This window comes from Rhodnius prolixus, unplaced genomic scaffold (genome assembly GCF_049639745.1).
Source record: "Rhodnius prolixus isolate KJV_2025 unplaced genomic scaffold, Rpr scaffold_29, whole genome shotgun sequence".
Taxonomy (NCBI): Eukaryota; Metazoa; Arthropoda; class Insecta; order Hemiptera; family Reduviidae; genus Rhodnius; species Rhodnius prolixus.
Genome location: NW_027411628.1, coordinates 109,624 through 133,141, shown reverse-complemented (window position 1 = coordinate 133,141; position 23,518 = coordinate 109,624). Strand labels below are relative to the sequence as shown.

General features: G+C 38.1%; 1 pseudogene; it reads left to right on the top strand.

Moving 5' to 3' along the window:
* Window positions 1–22,175: 22,175 nt before the first annotated feature.
* Window positions 22,176–23,277, top strand: LOC141459881 (matrix metalloproteinase-25-like; annotated as a pseudogene).
* Window positions 23,278–23,518: the final 241 nt, after the last annotated feature.

Sequence of the window (23,518 nt, the reverse complement as noted above, 5' to 3'; positions counted from 1 at the left end):
TTGTAATTATCTCTGGATTTTGTGCGTTTTAGTTAGTGAGGGTCAGGTAAAATTGGGGAGTAAGAAAATAAGCCTAGGAAATTTAAGAGAAATAAAGAATGTGTTAATGGAATTATACTTGAAGAGCACATGGTGGTGTGAAGAGGGCAGCGGAAAAAGACAAGCGACGCGAGCAACATATGGGAGAGACTGAGGCGATCGGGAAAAAACATTACGAGTTGGGAATTGGATGCTGTACCGTTTGGGTTTAGTCCCAACACAAATGGGAAGATAAAGAAATCACCCAGGTGGAATTTGGCTAATCCAGGGTATTCCGCAAGTGAAGAATCTCTACTTCTCGCAAGGGAGCGGGACGGAATAGCGCCTGAGCTGTGGTGACCTTCTAATAAGAAGACTGAAGAGAAGTGCCGACGGATATCAAAACCAGGCCTGGGGTTGATATAGGTGGACAATTTTGTTAAGAGTGGGACTAGTTCTCGTGTTGTATTAATGACAATTTCTTTTCATAACGTTATCAATCAAGTTCGCTTCTTATTTTGTTTCCCTAAATTTAGCATTAAGTAGGGTTTGTTTTTGTATTTCTTTGTAAAGAGAATTTTTGGTTTTGTGAACAATAATAAGTATTTTCTTAACCCTAAATCTTTTATTTGAACCTCTCCTAGCAACAACAGCACATGTATATGGAATTTAAATATTTAGTAGAATATTAGTGTGGCTGCCTGGTTCGAGTATCGGCTTATAGAGTCGCGCAACGCAGGTTCGCTACCCGAGGAGCTGTTACTAGGTAACAATTTTTTTAATTCCAATTTTACTTATTTATTTTTTTTATTTTTATTTTCCCTTATTATTATTGGGCTTATTATTAGTCATAATATTTGCTCTTCCTTATCTTCCCTTTCGTTTCCTTACCCACCCCTTCTCCACTGAGCTTGCCTTGCCCAGAGGTATTTGCAGAGGGTGACGTAACAATTTGGCGCCCAACGTGGGGCCCGACAAAACAAATAATAAAAGAAATTCCAGACCCAATTACCACCCCGATATGCAAGCTACCGTCTCCATGGCTACTAGGAATGACGTACCACATGCTTCGCGAAGGGACCCGAAGTTATACAAGTGGGGCCTGACTTTCTCAGGTGAAGAGACAGGATGCACCTTGGCCAACTTTTTGGAAGACGTCGATATGCGGATGGTCTCACGAAGTGTATCGCAGGAAGAGGTTTTTCGAGGGTTTGATGATTTGTTAACAGGTATGGCAAAAATATGGTTCAGAGCGAAGGGGCGAGAATTTTCGTCGTGGCAAGAGTTGGTGCACGGATTAAAGAAAACATTTCAGGATCCTGACTATGACGACCGGCTCATGGAAGAAATACGCAGACGAACCCAGGGGTCTGACGAGACGCCGTCGTTGTTCACAGCCAAAATGGCAAGTCTATTTAATCGGTTGAGCACTCCTCTGACAGAAACAAAAGCTGAGAATACTGAAGAAAAATATTAAGAGAGATCATCTACCTCACCTCGCGCAGGCTACCTATTCATCGGTGAAGGAATTGGAATCAGTTCTCTGCAATCTTGAGGTATGGACCCAGAGAGCGGCAAGATATAGAGAGCCGCCTGTTAAAGGCCTACTTGAACCCACATTTGGTTATCGAACCAGGAAACCGCTACCCCAGGTGTCAGCTATTCGAGAAACCGGAACTCTGGAGGTACCAGGTAGAAAAACGTCGACATACCGAGGCCCCGTTTGTTGGAATTGTGGGCAGATAGGGCACTTGGCAAGAACATGCAGCCGTCCGAGGACACAATTTTGTGGAAGGTGTGGGCTTCAAAAAGTCAGCACACAAGGATGTACTCGCTGCGGGCCAAAACAGAATGAAGCGGGAAACGGACCAAAGGGGTCGGCACAGACCACCTCAGAACACAGCCGCCCAAGATTAGCCAGGGAAGATACAGAATGGTTGGAGTGGGTGGAGGTGGTCAGGAATATGTTCTGTTACGGAATATCACATAGACTAACCAAGCCAAACCTTGAAGATCGAAGGCCTTTTCTTCAAGTGAGATTGTTGGGTATCTCAGTTTGTGGATTACTCGACTCGGGGTCAACGAGAACAGTAATCAACGACAGGTTGTGGAAAAGACTAGCACCCTTAGGAATCAACCTACAGCCGTCGGAGAACCAACTGATAACCCTAGCAAATGGAAGGACTTGCTCTGTAGAAGGCGTTGCAGTAGTGCCTTTCGAACTGAATGAGCAAGTAAAGATTTTGAGTGTTTTGGTTGTACCATCTCTGAATGTAGAATTGATACTTGGAATTGACTTCTGGCGTGAAATGTCACTTGTGGTGGACATAGCTAAGGCTACCTACAAGTCAGAGGATCCGGCCCTAGCCTGTGTATCTGCAGATGCTGGAGTCATCAGCCATGAGAGATTAACGAACAAGCAAAAGGAAGATCTGCGAGCAGTCACCAAGAAGTTCCGAGAAGCGTCACCACCTCATCTGGGCTGTACAGATCGGGTGGAGCATATCATCGACACGGGGGATCAGCCCCACTGAAACAGCGATATTACCCAGTGTCTCCCTTTATACAAGAGGCCATAAATAAGGAACTTGATGCGATGCTGGAGGATGGGATAGTGGAACCATCAAGTAGCGGGTGGTCATCACCAGTGGTCATGGTAAAGAAGAAGGATGGGAAGTATCGCTTTTGTGTGGATTATCGGGCAGTGAACAAAGTCACCAAACGAGACGCGTACCCTTTACCGTATGTGTCTGCCATATTGGATCGTTTACGAAACGGTAGGTATCTCTCCTCCTTGGACATCAAGGGCGCATATTGGCAGATCCCTGTGGAGAAGAACAGCAGAGAGCGCACGGCCTTCACCGTACCGCATAGAGGGTTGTTCCAATTTCGCCGCATGCCGTTTGGTCTGCATAATGCTCCTGCCACATGGCAAAGGCTTATAGATAATATATTGGGACCCACGCTAGAACCATACGTCTTCGCATACTTGGACGACATCGTTATCGTCACACCGACTTTCCAGAAGCATCGAGAAGTATTAGAAGATGTTCTCGAGCGTCTAAGAGCGGCTGGCCTGACATTATCATGGGAAAAGTGTCAGTTTTGTAGGAGCGAACTTCGCTACTTAGGATATATAGTAAACGAGGATGGCCTCGGGTCAGACCCAGAGAAGGTATCCGCTATTTTGAACTTCCCTAGACCTGCGACTGCAAAACAGGTAAGGCGGTTTATAGGGTTAGCAAGTTGGTACAGGAGATTCGTGCCCAACTTTTCATCTTTAGTCTCTCCGTTGACGGATTTGCTAAAGAAAAACAAGAAGTTTGTGTGGGAAGACCGGCAGGAAAGAGCACTACAGGAGCTACAAAATCGACTGGTCTCAGCGCCGATACTTACCTGCCCCGACTTCGAACGCCCATTTGTCCTCCAGACTGACGCATCGACTACAGGTCTGGGAGCTATCCTCAGTCAGAATTTCGAGGATGGTGAGAAAGCCATTGCTTATGCCAGCCGAACACTGACAAATGCGGATAAGAAGTTTTCAGCAACGGAACTAGAATGTTTAAGCGTGCTGTGGGCAATTAAGAAATTTAGGCCATACCTAGAGGGCATGAAGTTCACGGTTATCACAGATCACAGTTCTCTAAGGTGGTTAATGGCGTTGAAAGATCCCAGTGGCAGGCTAGGAAGGTGGGCTCTGCAGTTACAGGAACACGAGTTTGAAATCGTGCATCGTGCCGGGAAGTTGAATAAGGCGGCTGACGCACTTTCTAGAGTGAACGAGGGGTTACTTAGTGCCATTACAGACTCTTCTAGGCGTGATGCCTGGTATGAAAAGATGAGAGTGGAAGTAGAAGCATGCCCCGAAAAGTACCCCTTATGGAATCTAGACAGTGGAGTTCTCCGGAAATATGTCAAGGATGCCAAGGATTTCTTAGCATCAGAAGACCCCTGGAAGTTGGTTATCCCAAAATATCAGCGGATGGAGGTATTAAAGAAATGCCAAGATAATCCGACTGCTGGGCACCTAGGGATTTTCAAGACTAAGGGGAGAATAGCGCAGAGATACTATTGGCCAGGCATGACGAGCGATGTGGCACGGTACGTTAGGCGTTGTTCCACCTGTATGGCGAATAAGCCAGAGCAGCAGAAACCTGCTGGGTATTATGGGGAACAACGCAAAGTGTCGCAGCCATGAGAAGTCGTTACCATGGACATTATGGGTCCACTGCCCAGGAGTTCTCTGCAACATAGATATATTCTAGTGGTCTGTGACTATTTTACCAAATATGTGCTACTGCACCCACTGAGACAGGCCACCTCTAAATCTATAGCTAAATTTGTGTAGGACCAAGTATTTTTAGTGTTTGGAGCGCCTAAGGTCGCTATAACCGATAATGGCTCTCAGTTCGTGAGTAAAGAATTTACATCTCTATTGGGAAACTATGGAGTCAAGTTAGTTCGGACACCTTACTATCATCCGCAAAGCAACCCCACGGAGAGAGTGAACCGCGTCGTTAAAACGGCTATCAGGGCATACATAAATGATAATCAGAAACACTGGGATAAAATGCTGTAGAAAATAGCATTCGCTTTGAGAACGGCCAAACATGAAACCACTGGCTATACACCCGCATACCTGAATTTTGGGCGTAAACTACAGGTAATCAACAGCAACGTCCAGCAGACCAATACCGACCTAGATGGGCTGGACGTCACGTCGAGAGAGGCACTCGCCCACAAATTTAGCAACATAAAAGATGTATATAGTGCAGTAGTGAAGAATCTGACCGAAGCCTATGAGAAGGCCAAGCGAATCTACAACCTGAGGAGAAGAGAAGTGAGTTATACACCGGGACAGGTTGTATGGAAGAGGGAGTTTGTATTGTCTGATGCCTCTAAAGACTTTTCCAGTAAGTTAGCGCCAAAATATAGGAAGTGCACGGTGGTACAGAAGATATCCAATACAGCTTACGAATTAGAAGATGAAGAGGGCCGGAATTTGGGAATCTGGCACCCAAAAGATATGAAGCCGCAACCAGAAGATTGATTACTTGGAAACCACCATACCCAGCAACCTGCTCAGTCCTTCAGCCCCTGAACTCACCCTTCGAATTACCTTTGTTTTTTTTTATCCTTACTTTATTCTATATACGTATATGCTCTATTAAAGTCCTTTATTAGTATATTCCTCCAGTTGTTAATTTATCATTTTGCTTTGGCCTGTTTCTTCTTTCCTCAGGAAGGAGAGGGAATGTTACCATGTAACAGCTTTTCCATAAGAAAATAATTTTTACAGTATGATTGTAATTATCTCTGGATTTTGTGCGTTTTAGTTAGTGAGGGTCAGGTAAAATTGGGGAGTAAGAAAATAAGCCTAGGAAATTTAAGAGAAATAAAAAATGTGTTAATGGAATTATACTTGAAGAGCACATGGTGGTGTGAAGAGGGCAGCGGGAAAAGACAAGCGACGCGAGCAACATATGGGAGAGACTGAGGCGATCGGGAAAAAACATTACGAGTTGGGAATTGGATGCTGTACCGTTTGGGTTTAGTCCCAACACAAATGGGAAGATAAAGAAATCACCCAGGTGGAATTTGGCTAATCCAGGGTATTCCGCAAGCGAAGAATCTCTACTTCTCGCAAGGGAGCGGGACGGAATAGCGCCTGAGCTGTGGTGACCTTCTAATAAGAAGACTGAAGAGAAGTGCCGACGGATATCAAAACCAGGCCTGGGGTTGATATAGGTGAGACAATTTTGTTAAGAGTGGGACTAGTTCTCGTGTTGTATTAATGACAATTTCTTTTCATAACGTTATCAATCAAGTTCGCTTCTTATTTTGTTTCCCTAAATTTAGCATTAAGTAGGGTTTGTTTTTGTATTTCTTTGTAAAGAGAATTTTTGGTTTTGTGAACAATAATAAGTATTTTCTTAACCCTGAATCTTTTATTTGAACCTCTCCTAGCAACAACAGCACATGTATATGGAATTTAAATATTTAGTAGAATATTAGTGTGGCTGCCTGGTTCGAGTATCGGCCTATAGAGTCGCGCAACGCAGGTTCGCTACCCGAGGAGCTGTTACTAGGTAACAATTTTTTTAATTCCAATTTTACTTATTTAATTTTTTTATTTTTATTTTCCCTTATTATTATTGGGCTTATTATTAGTCATAATATTTGCTCTTCCTTATCTTCCCTTTCGTTTTTTTACCCACCCCGTCTCCACTGAGCTTGCCTTGCTCAGAGGTATTTGCAGAGGGTGACGTAACATGGCTCCCGTGTCTACAACCATCTGACCGGCTTTCCCTGCTATCTTTCCTTCCAGCAGTAGGCTGCTATCTTCACACTCTAGCCGTGAAACCTTTATCTGTGCAGGGGCAAAGGAGAAATGAGCCGGCTTTCGCCCCACTAAGCCGACAACTCATCGTTTCCCTGTCTTTCTTTTGGTGGATATTTACGAGAAGGACCATCCGTGTTCGCAACCAAAACAAATTATATAACCATCCGTTAGCGTAGCTATAAACCATATTGTAAAGTTTTTGTCCTTTTACTAAAAACTTTAACAACAAACAACAACTAGTGCCTGCCACTAGTTATTAAATATGTAGGTTTGATTAAATAATAAAACTCGCTAACTTTGAAAGTAATAACCTGATTGATAGAATTGCGCTAGACTCAACCGCACTAACAAAGCTCTGCTCACTAACTGACTAACTGCCCGACTGGCTAACTCTTAAGCACTCCGCAACACTGACTCTCTCAAACTATCACTTCCAAAGTGTCTCTCCAAAACTAACTTTCCAAGACTAACTCAAAACTCACTCGGAAACTCTTGACTAAAAACTCTGTCTAAAAACTCTAATAACTCACTTCTCCAGCTGTGTCTGCCTCCTTTTAACTGCGACTGCCCCACTCCGTCTGTGTCACGCCCACCGGCCGGTCACTGACTGAGGAAAACACATGCTGCCACCACCCCAACTGGGGCCGCCCTCCTCTAACCTTCTGTCACACTCCAACTCCGCCTGTCTTGCTCCCACCTGTCGCTCATTGGCTGGAAAACACATACTGCCACCACCCCAACTAGGGCCTTTCTCTTAGCTGGCTTTTTCACAGCGTTGGACCGTTACAGGCTACGGTCACTAAACTCCTACAACAATCTAGCCCTTTCTCCTCTGGCTCAGGTAGAGACCGGCCTTTTGTTTACACAGTGTCGGCCTGTTACCGATTTTTGTCGCTTAACCCCTACAACAATCTAGGCCTTTCTTTTTCGGCTCAGGTAGAGACCGGCCTTTTGTTCACACAGTGGCGGCATGTTACCGACTTTGGTCGCTCAACCCCTAGAACAATCTAGGCCTTTCTTCTCTGCCCAAGTCAACTTCGTTATTGTAAAGTTTTTGTCCTTTTACTAAAAACTTCACAACTACAACTAGTGCCTTACACTAGTTAATTTAATTTAATATGGGTTTGATAACTAATAAAACTCACTAGACTTATAAGTAGTCTGATTTATTAACACATTAACATTAATCCCATTAACATTTACTAGCCACTAACGCTATTCATTACAGTTACCATTGACAACAGTCACAACTCACTACGAAACGCCACAAAACTGTTCCACGACTGACCACTGGTCCGCACTGCACCGAATTGCACTAGTCTCAGCTGCACTAACAAAGCTCTACTCACTAACTAACTATCTGCCCAACTGGCTAACTCTGAAGCACTCCTCTGACTCTCTAAAACTGTGTCTCCCAAAACTGTCTCTCCAAGACTAACTCTCCAACCGAGACAGACTGCAACACCGTCTCTCCAAAACTAACTACTGACTCCAACTGTGTCCGCCTCCCTTTAACTGCGACTGCCCCACTCCGTCTGATCACTCCCACCTGCCGCTCACTGGCTGAGGAAAACACTTACTGCCACCACCCCAACTTGTGCCACCCTCCTCCAACACTCTGTCTCACTCCAACTCCGTCTGTCTCACTCCCACCTGCCGCTCATTGGCTGGAAAACACATACTGCCATCACCCCAACTAGGGCCGCCCTCCTCCAACTCTCTGTCTTACTCCCACCTGTCACTCACTGGCTGGAAAAACACTGCCACCTTGTTTGCTTGCTTGCTTTTACACAGGGGTGTACCGTTACAGACTACGGTCACTAAACTTCTTGAACAATTTAGCCCCTTTCTTCTCCGGCTCAGGTAAAGACTTGCCTTTTGTTTACCCAGTGGTGAACCGTTACCGACTTTGGTCGCTCAACAATCTAGGCCTTTCTTGTCTGCCCAGGTCAACTTCGTTACAATATATATAAAAACATCTCTATTCACTCTTCCACATCACCATCATGCGTGAGAGGGCGCTTCCCCCTCTCAATCAGGTGCGGCAGAATTTTAACTAAACTGAAATTAATTAATAATTGAACTAGAATCCGAACATTCTCCTCCACCTTGAAATTATAGATTTCAACAAAATAATTTTACATAAATCAAGAAATATAACTAAGTGGCTATTTGTCAATTAAAATATTAATCCACTTCCTGAACTGTCTGCTGCAAGGGGCACAGTTTAACCACAGGCCGCTTGAACTCCATTTCATTAGCAACTTTTACTATGGCCACACGGACTATCCCATCTGAGCCGGGGTGGAGGGCGACGATTCTCCCTCGCTTCCAGGCCGTTGGTTCATCTTTTATAGCGACTAAGCCTCCGATGAACAGATCACTGTGAGGGTATTTAAATCTCTCTTATGTCTTGCTTGCAGACTTGACAAATAGTCCAGACCTTCCAGAATGTTTGTAGCATCTGTTGCAGAAGCTGCCATCTTCGTGGAAGTGGTAGTTGGTTAGTGAGATCCGCCTCATTAGGAAGCAAAAGGGGCCCTGTTTGGTCCTCGAACAGGGTGCGGCCTCCTTGGGCTAGACTTTCTTTGAGGGTCAACTGTCAGTTGGCAGCATTGATAGTTTGAACAGAGTGGGGTTAGTGGCCGGTGCAGTGAAGCACAGCAGTCCCCCTTGACTTTACTAAGGAGAAAGTGTGTGTGTGTCAGCCTGTCGTGAAAAGGACAAAAAGAGTTAGTTGTGTCCGGCCATCTTGTGGCGTCCCCTAGCTGTTAAACACTGTGCCTGTGTTTATAAAAATTGTCTGTGTTTGATGGGATATTTATGCCTACTGGTATTATTCATTGTACCTTCTGTAAAATTAATGTATGTAAGTTTTGTACATTTATTATTAAGAGAAAATTACTTGCCACCCCCTTCTGGGGTTCTCATGGTTACTAAATTAAATTTATGCCCCGATACATTGTATGGTATTTATAATTCTCATAGAGAATTCCCTGTGCACAGCCCTGAACATTTAGTATTGTCCAAAATTGTATCCTTCCCAATACCGTGCCTGGTATTTGTGCCGAAAGAGAGTTAGAACTCTGTTGTTATATTATTTGTTTCTGAAATAATTATCCCCAATACCGTGCCTGGTATTGAAGAAAGAATTAGATATAGATCTTAATCAGCTTGTTGACTGTCTTGTAAACATTGTCAGTTATTATTTATTATTTTAATTTTATTTATTAAATAAAATTTAAACAATTGAGAATATTGTTCGAAGAGGAAACTGACTAATCAAATAACCTAAGACAAAAAAGGAAAGGGCAAGGTGGGGGACGCCACCAACACTCAAAATACCTTTGACACAAATACAACAAAATATTATTTTATTTAAAAAAGATTATTATTTTAACGTCATTTACAAGGTAATACCAATTGAGGTACAGGAAAACAGACAGATACAACGCAAAAGTAATAAAGGGCAATGTCTCTTTATATTCAAATATAAAGGGACACCTGACTTAACGATTGTTTTAATACACCAGACAGTAAAATGTAGGAAGATGTCTATAATTAATTTCTATAGTGCCAGACACTGCACTTGATTTAATAATAATTTCAATATACCAGACAGTATAATACAGGGAAAATGTCTATTATTAATTACAATATATATATAACTTACAGGTGGTTGAAAGACATCATAATCATAGTCATGACCAATACATTACATATACATATCGATTTACATTAGGATTTGAATTTTTAACACAAGACTAATGCACGAGGTTTTTTGACCTAAGCGAAAAAAGAAGCCAACATGGCGACACAGTCACATTTAACAAACTGTCACAGACCCACCAGCACATAACTCCCTCCTTTTTTTTGAAGTGAAGTGCAACGTCCTGCCCCTGGTCATGTACACAGTTCCCCACTACTCACACCAGCACCAGCAGTTCCGCCAACAGCCACTGCTCACAAACAAATTTCTGGACGGGGGGCCCAACCTCCGTTCAAGGACCGAACAAATTGTTTTTTATAAAGGTATTTCAAGTGTTGGTGGTATCCCTCACCCTTGATCCTCTGCTTGACCAAATTTAAATTTGAATCTTTTAACATTTTATTTTACAGTATTGCCCCCCCCCCCACCTATTACACTGTTGTTCATGGTGCCGAAACCCGGGAACCACTTGAGATACCTTTAAATATTGTTAATTACAACCATTGGTTTTGTGCATGGCACATGTTAGTTTATTCATTCTGTTTGTATTTTAGTTTTAGTTATAGCTTGTATATTTGATGGTTTTGAATTGCCAATTTCGTTTTTTTTTCTTAGTATGTGTAATTGTTACTATTCTATAAATATTTGTGTACTTTTATTGTAATATCAACAATCGTATTTAAGTTAGCACATTGTGCTTTGTGCATTCTTTTAGTATTTACTTGTTTTGGTTGTCTCAGTTGAGGAAATTGTCATCTTTTCTTAAACATATTTCAATTATTGTACTCATTTTTTGTATTGTACCTAATTCATTTTATGTATCTACAACAACATTCGGCAGGTACAATTTTATTGTTTTTTAGTAGTATACGTAGTTTGGCCGATTCTGAGACGGATTTTTGTGTCGACCCCTTATGGGTGACAGGACGAGGGAATGAATGGGGAACCCCCTTCCTCACCCCTGTCCATACTAAAATCGATCGTGCGTACGTATGAGAGGTAGCGCGCGTCTTCTCCCATCTTTTCTACTTACCAATCATCGTACAGGATGAGGTCTTAGGCCAAGCCCCTTCCCACCCCCTCACCCTCAACCCACCCCTGGAGTGGGTAAGGTGGGGATGAGGATGGCTTAGGACCTGCCCCTTGTGACGTAGGAGATGCGTTACGTGTCACACATGCGCATCTCCTACGACACAAGGAACGCAAGTCCTACGTCACAAGGCATACCCCTCATGCCGTCCAAATGGGTGAGGGGTTATGGTGTGGGCGTATGACGGTGCATTGCACATCTCCTCTTAACATGTTCTTATACATCCTGTTTCTATTTTTTAGCACATCCTATCCAGTGTCTGTACATCATTTTAACACCTTTTTTTTTACTATTATTTATGAATTTGAAATAATAAAAAAAAAATTATAACCAACCTTTTGTAAATATTCAATCGTAGAAAGATTATTAGATCATTTAAATAAGAAAAAGATGGTAAAGCACTCATTATCTACACTACTCTCTCTCTCTCTATGTTAACCGCACTAGATCTCGTTATGTACTGACCTTGAGGTGATGAGCGGTATCACAAACTGCACATGTATGGGTGACTCATACAAACTTGCACATAGGAATGTTTGTCTGGTTTTTTTAATGTGATACATGTCATGTGTCGCCACGCGCGTACGTGCATCTTATCATGGGTTATCACATCCTTTCTGTATTGTTTACATATTTTTAATGTAATTTAGACTTATAATATTTTTAATTGGGAATATTATTAACAGGTGTAAAAAAAAAATTATAAAATATATTAGTACCTAATACTTTTTTTTTTTTTTTTTTTGGCCTTATTGTACAACGCAAATTAGCCATTAGTAATACTTAATAACTAACATATTTTATAATTTTTTTTTTTTTTTTTTACACCTATTAGAGAATTAATATTTATTATTAAGAAAGGGTGTAATATAACGAGAGTTTATTATTGAAAAAGTGATTTGTGTTACGATATCGTATTAGTCTAAGTATACAATTGAACTCATGGTGTGATTATTCAGCTATCTATGGGTGGGAGGCGATGCTCACTAAATAGTTGGGGTTTAATACTATTAAAATAGTTTGTGCATATCTTCTTCTTCTATATATATAAAAATGAATGTGTGTCTGTTTGTTTGTACTCGATAGATTCAAAAACCATATATCCAATCGCCGTGAAAATTTGGGAAATTATTAGGTATATCCCCGGAAAGGTTTTTGCAATTTTTTTTTTTAAATCAGAGTTGGGGTTCTAGGTGCTCCCGAACAAATATCCCAAAAATATCAAAATAACATTTAATTAGTAATATTTGTTAAAAGTGTAACCATGAATACAGTTAACACATGAACAGTTAATACGATAATAAATTATTAATACGTGAATAAATAAAAATATTGATTTCCAGCCGAGGAAAATAATTGGAAATACGTTTTATTTAACCCCACAATTATGCCACCAAAGCGAAGTGCCATTGATCTACAAATCAAGCAAAAAGGAGAAGAGAAGAACGAGCTTCAGAAACAAGTGAGCAGAGACACGCTAGGCAAGAAAGAGCTCGAGTTCACACTGCTCTTGCTCGATCATTAGAAACGAGTGAACAGAGGCAAGCAAGGCAAGAAAGAGCTCGAGTTCACACTGCTCTTGCTCGATCATTAGAAACGAGTGTACAGAGGCAAGCAAGGCAAGGAAGAGATCGAGTTCACACTGCTCTTGCTCGATCATTAGAAACGAGTGAACAGAGGCAAGCAAGGCAGCAAAGGAATCGAATTCGCAGGACACAGACAAGAAGAACGATACATACTGATTTGAATTTATGTGGTTTCCAGGTATGTGCTGTGCAGGTGGAAAAGTAAAGTTACCAGACTTGCGTTCACCACCTGAACCATTTTTAACTTTAGTATCAGGTGAAACAAGGCAATCAAAACATTTTTTGAATAATATTCGCAAGTACAATTCATGCTTCCAAATGACATCGTTCGGAGCAACGAATATCGTTAGCGCAAATTAAAGTACATTTAATTACATTTAAAGTACAAGGGCCAATTTATCACCATGCTGGATCACTACTACCCTTGCCAAATGCTGATCACAAATATCTTCAGATATATTTTTTGGGAAATACTGACGAACAAATCAACAGACGGTGTCAACTGAATAGGAGTACTAAACGAGAGATTGTCGCTGAATTACAAAATTTGTTTGAACAACTGTTACGCCACCCTCTACAAATACAAACACCTCTGGAGAAGGCAAGCTCAGTGGAGACGGGGGGTTAAGGAGAAATGAGAAAACAAGGAAGAGGAAATATGCTGAATAATAATAAACAAATAACAACAATAGTGATTAGAATTAAAATTAAAACAATACTTGATAATAAGGGAAAAAAATAAAAATAAATTTAGAATACAGTTACCTAGTAACAGCTTCTCCGTTAGCAAATCTGGGTAGTGCGCTCCTGCTGGCCGCTACTCTAACCAGATAGCTACTTCATTAAATAATTAAATCTATTGTCCATGTGAGATGTTGCTAGGGGTTTAAATAAAGATTCAGGGTTATGAAAATATTATTATTGATCACAACAAAAAAAAGTCTTTTTACAAAAAAAATACAGTATCGTAAACCCTGCTAACTACTGAAAAATACAAAACTTGATTAATAGGTATTGAAATAATTGTCCTCAATAGAACCAAAAAACTAGTCTCACTCTTAACTATATTTTCTACACTTACAGTCAATCCCAGGCCTGGTTTTGCTTCAATCTACACTTCTTTCCTAGTCTTCTTATGGGAAGCTCACCACCAGTCAGGTACTATTCCTTCTAGCTACCCTTTGGGGAAGTAGAGGTTCGCCGCTCAATGAATCCTCTCCCTGAGGCAAATCCCGCCTAGGTAATTTCTTTTCACTCCAATTTGTTTTGGCTCCAACCAGCTCCGTACAACAACTAATTTTCAACCCGTTTTTTTTTTGAGTTGGCGTCCGTTTTTCAATCTCCTATATGTTGCTCGCGTCGATTGTCTTTTTTTCCCTGCTGCCCTCTTCACACAGCCATGTGCTCTTCAAGTATAATTTTATCCACTTTCTTCATTTCTCTTAATTAAATTTCCTAGATTTATTTTCTTAATCCCCGATTTTACCTAACTCTAACTAACTGACCCGGACAAAATCTAGAAATAATTACAATCATACCATCGAAATTGGTTTCGTTTGGAAAAGCTGTTACATCGTAACACAACATAATGAATTAATTAAATTATTTAAAACCGCCATTGAACAACTGCCATCTGACGATTACAAACTAATAATAAAGGCAGATAGAACACCTATTGGTCAACATCAAAGACAATTTAACGCACCAACGATCGATGAAGTTGCAATTGTAATAGTTGGTGAAGAATTTAATTCTCGCGATATAATTCTTCATCGTAGAGATGGTGACGTCCAGCAAGTATCACAAACGCATCGTTCAGATGATGCATTACAATTTCCCATTCTATTTTGCCAAGGAGAGGATGGGTATCATTTTAATATTAAAAGTGAGAAATCCTACAACTAATGAGGACATTAACAAAAAGGTCTATGCTATGAATTATGATGCATATCGAACGATGATTCGTGAGAATGCTGATAATCATATATTGAAATGTAGAAAATTATTTCATCAATACATTGTTGACATGTATGCAAAAATAGAAAGTGAAAGACTCCTCTACATACGACTAAATCAAGTCAAATTGCGTTCTGAAGAGTACATCCATTTACGTGATGCAGTTGCAAATGATTCTCAGTGAATTGGGAAAGATGGTCATTTTACCATCCACACTTACAGGCAGCCCAAGACACATGCATGAATATGCACAAGATGCCATGACGTATGTTCGTGCATATGTCGTCCAGATTTTTTCATCACATTTACATGGAACCCAGCATGGGATGAAATAAAGGAGCTTTTATTAAATGGACAATCACCATCAGATCGTCGTGATATTTCTGCACGTGTATTTAAACAAAAATTAAAATCTTTAATACATTTTATTGTCAAACACCATGTATTTGGAGAGACGCGCTGTTGTATGTATTCCATTGAATGGCAAAAAAGAGGTTTATCACATGCGCATATTTTAATATGGATGATGGAAAAGATAACACCAAACAGAATTGATGAAATCCTCTCTACAGAAATACCAGACATTGAAATTGATAAAGACTAGCACGATATTGTCTCAAAAAATATGATTCATGGTCCATGTGGCTCACTAAATAATAATTCACCATGCATGTCAAATGGAAAGTGCACAAAGCGGTATCCTAGACACTTACTTGCTGAAACTATTACAGGCAATGATGGATATCCACTCTATCGACGACGATCTACCGAAGATGGTGGAAAATCCATTAAACTAAAAGTACTCAACAATACTACTGATGTTGATAATCGTTGGGTAGTACCATGTTCTCCATTACTACTAAAAACGTATAACAGTTAAAGTTACATAATAAATATTGTAACAAACAAAACACTTATATTGCATAAACAAACACAGGAAAAATACAGAGCAAAAACAACTAACGCTAACGCATAGAAGCACATAAAACAGATAGCGAGATGTTAGAGACTTTAAGATATTAAAGTGCCGCTCAAAGAAGAAGAAGATGTCAAATTACCGCTTAAAGAAGAAGAAGATAAAGTACCGCTGAAAGCTTCAACTCCTGTACCACGAAAGGATATTTTAGATATTAAAATGGAAGAAGAGACGTTTGAAGACGTTGATTCTCCTCTAGAGCAAATTAAACAAATACATAGTAAAGAGGAATTGGAGGTTGAAAAGCAAACAAGCTAAGAGATTGGTTTTATCAGACCCCGAACTACCACAAATAAGTGCACGCATATTATCAGGCAACAGTTGGCCATGGCGACCTTCATTTGCTTCCTGTTCTTCACCTGAAGGAATCACGTTATTAACAGGTAGACATTCACTTTGTTTCTCCAAACGCATACAGTTGATGATGGCTCTAATTCACAATCTATATAAGCAGAATCAGAGCTAAAAATAGTCATCTTAATGAGAAGGAAAACAACGGGTAGAGGTCCGATAAATTCAGTGATTAACAAGCTTCCGTTTGAAGCGCATATTCCTGGTTTTAGATTTTGTGGTCCCGGAACTAAATTACAGGAAAGATTAACCCGTGGTGATAAAGATATTAATCCTTTAGACGAGGCCTGCAGGGAGCACGACATTGCATATTTTAAAAACAAAGATTTGAAATCAAGGCATAAAGCTGATCGCATCTTATCAGAGAAAGCTTAGTAAAGAACAAAATCAAGTGACTCACCTTTTGGTGAAAAAGCTGCTGCTTGGGCTGTTACTAACGCTATGAAAATGAAAGTAAAATTGGGAGGAGGTGATGGTATCAAGAAGAAAAAAACTTACAAAGATGTAATAAGTGCAGCTCGCGTCACATCACCTACATCAATTAGTGGAGCCTCCAAAACAGCGCTGAAATAAGCTAAACAGTTTTTATCAAAATCAAAACTAGACAAATTACCAATTATATTACCAGTTCCAAGAACTGGAGGTGTTCTCCCTTTTCTAGTGCCATTATTGGCAAGTTTATCTGCTCTAGGAAGTCTAGCAGGTGGAGCAGCAGCGGTTGCTAAGGTAGTTAAAGATACGAGAGATGCTAGAGATCGTCTAGAGGAAGTGAGGCGTCACAATCAGAAGATGGAAGAACAGAAAATTGGCCAAGGTTTTTACCTTAAACCTTATAAAAAAGGATATGGTCTTTATATTAAGCAATATTGACTACTACGACCTAACAGAGCTCTCACAAATATAGAATTGATGAAATTTGCCAAAAACATAGCTCATTTTAGAGGTGTTTATATGCGTGATTCTTTGCCAAGCACTCCTAAAACTACTGAATGTGGTATTGTAAATCTAGATTCAGTGAAAAACATAGGTACTCATTGGGTCGCCTATATTAAGAAAAATAATAAAGTAATTTATTTTGATCCTTACGGAAATCTAAGACAACCGTTAGAACTCCTACATTATTTCAGAAACTGTGATATTACATACAATGAGTTCAACCGTGACCGTGAGACAGTACACATCGTTCTGAGTTAAAATAGTGAATTTTCTAAGTTCTAATTGTTTGAATGGCAAACTCGAAGAAAAGCAATTGAAGCATACGCAAGTGTAATTTCAAGAAAATTTATCGACTAGTTTAGTGATAGAAACGTTTTTTAATTTAATAAATTATATTAAAGAATCCGTTAGTTTAGTAACATTTAAGTGGTGGGGAGAATGAGTGTTGATAACATAATTGATAGCACAGGTGTGCCTGCTGGAGGGGATAAGCTCATAGGCGTTGGTGAGTCAGTACTAAATAATATTTTTTCTGCACTATCTTCTATTGGAAACCAAATAAAAAATTTAAATGAAGAAAATAAGCGACTCTCGCTATCACTTGTTTCAAGTGAAATTTACTTGCAAAAAACAATTAAGAAATTCAGGTAAGATATTAACGAAATAAAAAGCTATAACAATGAACTTAAAAAAGAAAATATTACACTAAAAACTGAGATATCTCAGTTAAAACAAGCTGTTTATTATAATGCAATTAAAATTTCAAATTTACCGATTAGTGAAGGCGAGAACCCATTTAAAATATTTGACAAAATATGTAAACATATTTCTTTTGATTTTGATCAAAATTTTATTCTAAATTGCTATCGTATGAAAGTTAGAAATCCCCAATATCCTCCACCGATTGTAGTAAAGTTTGTTAAAAGTAGAGATAAAATCTTCTTAGTAGTATAGATACGGGCATTGAGCCTCGGCCAATTCCCTCGGTGACAGGGCGAGGGAATGCAGGGGGGATCCCGCGCTTCCTCACCCCGGTCCACACTCTAATCGCGCCGTGCGCGTGCGTACGTTGCCCCTCCTGTGCTGTCCGTATGACCGCGCATGAGCGTCCGCATGCCAGAGGTTGCGCGCGCACATTATGACGTCATTTTAACACAAAATATGAGAGATTAGGACTTAGAATATTTTTGATTTAAGGAATAAAATAATATTTTAACACTTAATAATATTTTTTAAAGTTATTAAGACTTGGAAATATTTTTATCACATATTTTAACACATTTAATGTTATTTTATCATTAGGAGTTTTATTCCTATCACTTTTAGCACAATAAACACTTAGAATATGTTCGTAATAATATTTTTATTTTTTAATACTTACCAATAACGAGTGATTTTAGTTAAAATTATGGATAACCTAATGTAATCTCCCCCATTAGAATATAATATTTTTTAAGGTTATTAAGACTTGGAAATATTTTTATCACATATTTTAATGTTATTATTACTTAAAAAATATGCTCATTAGAGGATAAATATTATTATTATTTTTTTTTTTTAAGAATAACATGTACGATTTAAGACCTGGTTAGGGTTGTGATTTAACATGAGAATATTTATCATCAGGAGTATAATCCTATCACTTTTAGCACAATAAACACTTAGAATATGTTCGTAATAATATTTTTATTCTTTAATACCTACCAATAACGAGTGATTTTAGTGTAAAGTTATGGATAGCCTAATGTAACCTCCCCCATTAGAATAATATGTTTGTTTTTGGTGCTTTTAATGTCACCAATAATAGCATCTTAAAGGTTATAATAATACATAAAATTGGGAATATACATCTTAGCACATATATTACTAAAACATTAACTAGGAAAGTATGTTGGAAAAAGAAAAAGAAAGAAAAAAAAACGATTTTTTTAAAATATATTATGTTATTTATTAAAATACATATAATTGTATTTTATTTTATTTTTTTTTACATGCGTTTATATTTTAGGAAAGGGCTTTCCTTTTTATGTACACTACATGGACATTCTGTGAGCGTATTTAAATCTAAAACAAGATTACAATCCTTAACAAAAACTTACAGTTTAAAAAGTTAAGTATAAGGGTTGATTGAACGCCAAAAGATACGGTTTGTTTTAATTTTAAACTTAATTTTGTATTTTAATTGTTCATCGTACACTATTTTAGCCTCCTTTTTATTCAACGACCAAAAAAAATATCCCCGTTTTTGTTTTCAGAAATACCCTTAACAATTTTCCTGCAAAAATATTCGAATAAAAGCTATGCAAAATTAGTTCAGTAATCTAAAAATAATCGTAAAAGCAGTTTTCGAAGGAATCCTTGCAAAGTGAGAAATTAAAGCTTTATATCAGTTACAACTTTAGCGGGCTCGGGGCACCTCAAACAGATTTGTCTGTTGAAAGGTTAAATTGTAAATATAAAAGGCAAATCTACTTAAAATATCGAATATAATAACAACACATACATGAATATCAGTTGGAGCTTCGATAATTTGAACAATTAAAGTACTTCCCTTAGGAGCGTAAGAACAGTATGGAACATTAAAGTCACGTTGAGAAGCTCTAACCACTTCTTCCTGCCAAACTTTATCAAAATCGAGCAAAGATTTACACAGCAAATAGTATTAATAGTTTTTGAGGGCATACATACTCGTCTTTTCCGTTTTTAACTATGTTCAGCGTCAAGACCGACCACATATGTCTACATAAAATTTCAAATTAAACGATACTACATTCATGAAAATCGATTCACGCATCATGAACATCGGTTAATTTGAAACGATTACCAACTTCCCCTTAATAGGTGTAAGAGCAGAACGCAGAATGTTATGTAGGGGAAACCTAACCCTTTCATCCTGACAAATTTTATCCAAATCGAGCTTAGATTTACTGAGTTATTAGTAATTCATAATTTTGGAGGGGGCCTAACTTAAATGGGGCTAACGCCTTTCCTATTCGATGTACAGCGTTGAGACCCCCAAAAGGCACATCTGAACAAAATTCCAAATCGAATGACACCTCATTCATGAAAATGAGCCTACGCGTTTAGGCGCTACGTTGTTTACAAAAAAGGTACAACAAGAAGAACAACAGCAACCACAAGACCAATTTTTGAAAATGCCGTTTTTGCTCATTTTCAGCAACTTTTTTCTCGTAATATATTAAATCTGGGTTTGACAAAAAAATTACTGTTATAAAGGAGGACGTGCCCTATATTTTAAAGGAAATTTGAGAATTTTATCTTTTATAGAAAAAGAGAAATAAATTGTCAAAGTTGGGTGTTTTTCAACTTTACGCTTTTTCGTGCAGTTTTTGACGATCAACCCTTATACAACTGTCCTACCGGACAGTTTTAATATACTTATACATTTTACATAATTTTTCTTAATATATACGAATCCATTAAAGGCTAACACTTCTTTGCTCACACAAACATTAAAATCATCATCATCATCATCGACGTTGACGTTGTTACGAGTAAAAGTATTTAATCTAACTGTATAATTGAAAAAATCTAATTTAAATTTATTAATGTTTGCCCAAGAAGATAATCTATACACATATTGTAATGAACAAATAAAATTAGTATTACAATGAAATGGACATTTATAATTTCATATGTTATAATTTATAACATTAGGCAATGATTTAATGGGTGGACAACCAATATCATGTAAATCATATACAGGTTTATCCAATTTCTTTTCTAAAAATTGACATTTTTCCATACCTTTGGAGAACAAATAATTACATCCTGACGTATACTTGTGTAAAATGATGATGAATTGATCGTAAGATTGATTCTCTGCATTGTGGTTAATTCCATGGTGGTTTTTCATAAGCTATCTGTTTGGAGCACAGCATAAGTTGTTGTTGTTCTCGTTATTATTATTATTATTATTATTATTACTACTATTGGGTAATTTAAACATCCAACTGCCAATTATGTGTAGGTTTGTGTCAATGGCCATTTCACGAACAATAAATGTACTCGTATTCTGATCATGGAGACTTTTCCTTTTTTGAAATCCTTGTAAATCAATAATTAGTGGTTGCATGATGATTATATAGAGGTGAGTTACACTAGACAATATATGGATGTGAACTAGTTTTTTTTAAGTTTCTTATACTAAAATCATCCCCCTCCACTGCTGGACGATGTGACGTCATCATCATTTTATTGTTGTAAACTAACAACACAATTATCACCGTCGTCGTCGTCGTTAACCGACGGGTTATTTACTTCATTGGTAATAACAATTGTATTTTCCAAAGATATTAGCAACATTAAATTATGTAAATAATTACTAATTAACCATGCATTCTGTATAATTGACATAATTTGTTTTTTTTTTAAATTTATTTCTTTAATTAATGAATTGGGCGTAGTTGTTGTTGTTGTTGTTATTGTTTCCTTAAGCGTTAATAATTTTCTATTTTGATGATGTCTAAGGTACAAAAAATATGTTATTATCTTCTAGGAGTATAAGTGTTACATTCTTATTTTGATGTTTTTTCATCCTTCCAAAATAATGAAAAATTTCACCAAATTTCTGCTGTAATTGTTGCCATTGAGAAACTGATAGATTATTTTCAACTTTTTTCTTTACTATTTCCACAACAGCATTATAGCTATTATTAACACTAATATTTGCTCTTGTTAATCCCACTAAAACTTTGAAATCACGTTTATAATGTAAAACAGGTGTAGAATAACGAAGACTCATCATCATCATTAACGTTGTCGTTTATCGTATTAAGACAAAAAACACACTGAGACATGTACATGTATGCGTGTGTGGGTGTGCTTGTCTAGCCTGGGCTAACGGCTTGTGGTTTTCTTACTAGTACATTACAGGAACTTGTGTGGTTAATAGTGTGTGTTGTCGCCGCTGGATGATAAGAAGGATGTCTACTTTAATATTTACTGCCACATTTTTGTTTGTATGTTTTATCCACCTAATAAGCGCATATAATCCAACAACAATTGCGTATTTGCAAAGGTCTGGTTATTTAAAAAATGGAGATAATACTAGCGAAGCAGCGATTAAAGATGCTGTCATAATATTACAAGAGAAATATAATTTACCCACAGATGGAATGGAAAATCCACAAACGTTAAAAGTAATAAATTCACAAAGGTGTGGTGTTGAGGATAATTTTACACCTTTTATGGTGGGTTCTACTACAACTAAATGGAGTAAAAATGTTATACGAAAAAAGTTACTCGTACGTAACTTGGTACATATATCCACCACATTATTCTCAACTAGCAGAACGAGCGTTTTCCACTTGGAAAACATGCAAACTTACAATTCATACGATCGTTTAATTCACCAAATATCTCTATTGCTTTTGTCCGAGGGAAACATCTCGTATGTATTACAAATAAATCCACCTACTGTTACTCACCTTTTGTTGATGGAAGCGGTATGTTAGCACATGCCGAGTATCCTAGTATAGATAAGGAAGCAGTGGAAATTGATTTTAATGATTTGGTAACATGGCACGATACGTTGACGCTCCCCTCTACGATAAATGATGAAACGTCGCTTTATTGGGTCTTAGTGCACGAGATCGGTCACGCGCTGGGATTAAGTCATAAGCGATTTTCAAAGTGTTACGTAAAGCACTTATAAATTTTCACATGTTTCCACATTTGATGAATTAGATCTGTACATAGAGGAAATCCGTGCAATACAATTGTTATATGGTCCACCCCTCCGAGAAAAAGACAACCGCCTCCCACAACCACAACAACCACACCTTCAACCACAACAACCAGACCTACAACAACAGCAGCAAAAAAAAAAAAAAAACAACACCTGCAACTAATCAACCATTCATGGATGTATGTTATTATTTGAAAAGAATTGAGGAATTTTTGGTGGCTAATAAACGCCTATATTTATTTTATAACAATTATGTTTGGATAATTCCTTTACAAGAATCGATACGTTTACAACGTGATTACACGCGTCCAAAGATGATAAACAGATGGTTAAGATTTCTACCAGCAAATTTTACCCATGTATCTGGCATTTATCAACGCCCAAACAAAGATATTGTTATGATTACTAACAACCATATTTACATATTTAACTATCCGCACCTTCATCTAATCTATCAAACGGACATTCAATTAGTGTTGATGCCTGGAGGTGGTGATGTTTCCGTAAACGCAATTTTTCATTCAAATTCAGGAAGCACTTACATAATCTACAATAAATCTTTTGTTAACAAATTTATAATAGCTGCTTTATTGGTGATGTGACGCATATTTTTCCCGGCGTACCTCGTAACGTAAAAACAGCCTGTCAACTTCCAAACGGCCGTATATATTTTAAATCTAACGATTTATTTGATAGTTTTAATGAATTTCTAGATAGCGTCCCTGATACAATAGAAGATTCCTCAGTTTTATTCAATATTGTCTGCAATCAAAACACCATTTTAAATCAACTTCAACACCTTTTGAATAAATTGACGATGAATTTTCAGTTAGAAGAAGAAGT